The sequence below is a fragment of the Pinus tabuliformis genome, chromosome Q, assembly GCF_031772625.1.
Source record: "Pinus tabuliformis cultivar Carrire ecotype Pingquan chromosome Q, CPIR1, whole genome shotgun sequence".
In the NCBI taxonomy this organism is placed as follows: domain Eukaryota; kingdom Viridiplantae; phylum Streptophyta; class Pinopsida; order Pinales; family Pinaceae; genus Pinus; species Pinus tabuliformis.
The window spans coordinates 693,546,810-693,551,519 of record NC_142296.1 but is presented as its reverse complement, the minus strand read 5'-3'; positions in this window follow the sequence as shown (position 1 = coordinate 693,551,519).

Sequence of the window (4,710 nt, the reverse complement as noted above, 5' to 3'; positions counted from 1 at the left end):
ACATTTATCACACAGATGTGTGAGAAAGGGGTACTCCAGCCTCCTCCGACTCAAAATATCCAAATGATGAGGTTTGAACCATGCAAAGAAGACCCAAATGTGAACATGATGCTCAGAAGTAGCATGACTACAAGGGAAGATAAAGGGAAGCAGCCCGAGGGAGATACATGGGTTCGCAAGGCTCCTGCAAAGGAACCTAAGTTTGACTAGGAACATGCAAAGGAGACATTTATGGAAGCTAAGAAGAGCTTCACAGAGGCCTCCACTTCACATAGTAAGGATGAACGAGAGCTAGGGATGGATCCTTCCATGCTTACTACCTTTTTGGAGACATGCATGAAACTATTACGCGATAACAAGGAAGTTAAGGGGCTACACGAGCTGATCACTAGGTGCGCGGGGTCGGGAGAATCGCACGTAGTCTAAAAACTAGGAAAACATGCATTGTGCACTGGGAGGGAAATGAGATTGACGGCATAGATTGGTGAATACAAAATGGATCAGGTAATCCTGGACTTGGGGTTGGACACGAATGTGTTACCAAAGCAAACATGGGAATGCATGGGTAGACCCGCGTTACAGTGGTCACCTATTCAACTACGAATGGCGAACCAACAGAAGATTGTGCCCATGGGGAGGTTGCCAGGGGTAACTGTTCATATCGAAGGCACGAGCATACAAACAGACTTTGAAGTGATAGAGATTGTCGATGAAAGCAATCCCTATCCCGCATTGCTAGGAATAGACTAGGTGACTGATATGAATGGAGTCATCAACCTGAAGAAGACAAAGATGATCTTCGAGAAAAAATCACTACATGTAGTAGTCCCGCTAGACCCGGCCAAAGGAGCGCGCTACAGTGAGCCAGCGCGCGACGATGAGCTAGATTGTATTTACCAGATAACTGCACAAGACCAGAATCGGGTGAATCCGACTACGGATGGAAGAATCTCATGGGAGCACAACAACTCCTACATTTCGGATTCAAACGAGGAAGTAGAGCGCTATCAGAACCGGTTGCATGAGGTGACAACGCTAAGTTGCAACATGATGATTAGATCACTGAGTTGCATGACAACAGAGTTAAGGGAACTTCCAACATATGATGGAGTTACAACGGTGGATGAATTCTTGGGAAAATTTGAAAGTGCAATACCAGAACAGAAACAGCATGGTGCACTGAAATGGGCACTGCACGCAACACTCGCACGATGGTGGAATACACATCAGCAGACCATTGTAAACTAGCGTGAATGTAGAAGGTAGATGTGCTTATGGTTTGGAAGCCCCCAGCATTGAACGAGAGCCAAACAGCCAGGATGAAGTAGTTTGCATGTCCACTTGTGTCGATGGGTGTAAATGCGTGCTGTGCAGTCCTCACAAGCACATCGCAAACTAAGGATTGAGAATAGGAACTAGACACAGTAGCTGGAAAAGCGACCCACACCACAAAGATTCCACATTGAGGCATTCAAAAAGGTATGCGGAATCATGAACAGAGCTCACCAGGTGAGGTGAACTGATTGGGACCTGCACGTTCCAGTGGTTCGATGGGCCTATGGGGTCATGAACAAAAACCTAAGTGCGGAAATGACTCAAACGCTGAAGAGCAGGGACGAGACCATAAGAGCAGAAAAGAATCCCCACGCAATAGCTTCCACAGTTGGGACAGTATGCGAGGAGCCAGGTAAAGGAACTATGGAGTTACAGGAAGCCATTCGGTGAGGGAACTTGAAACTGTGCGAACTTGAAGAAGATCGGGTATGGCTGGGAAAGAAAAGCATGTTATTGGACGAAGAAATCAACAAACGAGAAACTGAAATCATGCAAACATGCTACACTGAGAAACTAAGCATGCCAAGACAAGGTATAACCAATGATACTACTACATTTGAAAACCTTGTGGCCTTGCTACCATGGCTACAACCGCACGTTACTAGACAACGTAACCAAGGGAGCGCATCGTACAAGGAAGAACGCAAGGCACTGACTGTCATGAGGGAAATTGAGGAGGGCCAATGTACTAGGCTGGAAGGTGCAGGGAAGCCTCACACAGGTGGTGTGACCATCTGACTATCTGTAGAAAGCACAGTGTCAACGCTCCAAGCAGTTGGAAGGCAGATTTATACAACATCGGTGAAACAGTCAGAGATGTCACCATGGAGGCCCTGCAGCAATTTGAAAAGCAACAACAGATCATCTTAGGGGCCATCCATATGGGATTTCAGGAGTTGCAGACCCATGTGTCGCAAGTTGGTATGGTGTCTACCAACTTGGCTATCAGCACATCGAAGGCTGCCAATATGTTGCACATGAAGGATTCCAATGAGCTAGTGATGCCATATGGATAACTGACAACAGAAAATGAGGCTAACAGGCCCACTGTCAGTGCCTTGAAGGGAGTGAGATTGAACCTGGCAGCACTCCTGCATGAAGCACCCCACTCCTTCTAGGATGGAGTAATTGCAGAGCTGAGGGCCCACGAGCATCACGCCCTCCAAGTGATCAGTGAAATAAAAATCAACAATGAGAAGATGGCCTTACAGAGGGATGTTGTCATCGCTGCTGAGGCCGAGGTGACCAACCAAAGAAAGAAGATCATACAGGTCATGGAGGAGGCCTGCAAAATGGTCCAAGAATTGGCCATTATGGAGGAGGAGCCGATCAACGTCCACATCCGTAAATTGGCCACAAGGGTGCATGACACTCAGATGGAGATGGTGCAGGTTCAGTTGGAGCTGAACTTGCAGATTACAGAGCTCCAGTTGAGGGCTCAACCTTCAACACCACCAGAGGTAAAGGAAAAACGGGTGGCCGTTGTCACAGAGGCAGTCATAGTAGTGGAGAGTGCAATAGCAGACTACACCCAGTTGTTTGAACAATCGTTTGAGATCCTAACCGGATAGCAGGAGGACCTAAACATCAAGAGGCTTGAGATGAAAGTGTGTGAACTCCAACAGCTTTATGACGAATTTAAGGGCACAGGGCGATCCTTTATGCTGACACAGAGGTTAGCCAAGAAACAGGAAGCCAAGCAACTAAAGGAACAGGTGGATGCAGCATTGCACAAAGAAGTACTGTTGAAGGTGCAAATAATGTCCTTGTTGGAGGAAGCTTATGCAGTCACCAACAACATTGAAAGCAAGCTTGCGTCTTTGCAAGTGACACAACAACAAATTCAGGCTTACAGTGCAGGGGCAATAACTGAGAAGACATTCGAAGATGCGAATCAAGTAGCAGCTTAGCGCATAGTCGAAGTTGCGGTCATCAAGGTCAAGCTGGACAGGCTTCACGTAAAGATCTTCATGCCTACTAAGTGACTCGAGGGTGAGTCACCATGTTTGTGTTGGGGGCCTGTTGGGAGCGGGATCCCCCAAGGGAAGTTTTGGCACTAAAAGCCCATGTTTAAGTCAAGTTTTTGTAATATTATTGTAAAAAATCTGCATTTTGTGGTCGCTAAGTGCGAAGGTATTATGAGTCACAAAGGGTAGTCCTCCCTTAGTTTTGTAAAGAAAAGTTGGCTGCAAGAGATCTACCCATGGTCCGCGGACCATGGAATTGTATAAAATGAGCTAAGCTCTAAGTAGTTAGAGGCATCAATGGAAGAAGTAAGAGAGTCATAGATTTAGAGCAAGAAGTCTAAGTCTTGGGTCGTAGCATAGGTAGAGGCTCTAGAGCTGAGTGTGCAGAGGCCTAGGGTAGAATTTCACAGCTGAGTGTGCAGACCCCTGTAGTTGTATGCGCAGGGTGAACAGAGTTTGTAACACTTGGAAGATATTAATAAAAGGAGTTATTCTACAATTTCTGTGTATTTGTTTTGTTGATGGGTTTGGATATTTTGTGTATGAATTTCCTTTGTTATGCTTCTATGTTGCATGAATGAATATAGTTACATTGAATAATTAAACGCAATTACGAATATCTAATTACATTGTAATAAACTTAAGTATTCAGCAAAATAAGCAAATCACTTAGGGTAAGTGAGGAATATGTACAGCGCGTTGCCATAGCAGCGTGAAAGTACCTGAGCCCCAAGTTAGGGCTGTGCAAAGGTTGATCGTATACTTTTGTGAAGGTATTGAAAGCAGGGATAGAGGGTTTGTCTTACAAGCCCTAGAGCAAGATCACCTTCGTGAAGGCAGGGATAGAAGAGATCAATGACACCATAACCATCTCAGGGTGTAGAAACTTGGTTCCAGCATTACCCCATACTGCCTCAAGTGAGACTTTGGTTCGTACTCTGCGTGATGATGCCAAAAGGGCCAGTAGTGTAGGGATTTGTTTGGGTAAATAATGTTGAACCTGGGTCAGGTCCCCTCAAGCCAACATAATTTCACTCTGATATGATCCATGGAAGGAATTAAGAGACCCCAGCATGAAAGAGATCAATGAAATAGCCTTCAGAGACTGGTACGAGCATATGTTGGCCACCATAAGGTCAAAAAAGAGGATAACCAAGGCTTCGTTAGACAAATTCTCAGAAGAACTCTAGTTTGGTGCCTCCCACACACATATATACCTGAGACCAAGGTGTGTCCACCCACAAACATTTGAGATGAGACCACAGAGGTTTGTCCTAACAGAGGAAGCGCTACCCAAAGAAGTGGGGTCATGGCTGGGAGTGGCCTGTGAGATAACAGAAGGCAAGCACAAGTACCTCTTTGGGGTGTTGACTCCACAGGGGCAAGGGGAAGATGGGGCCGAGAGTAG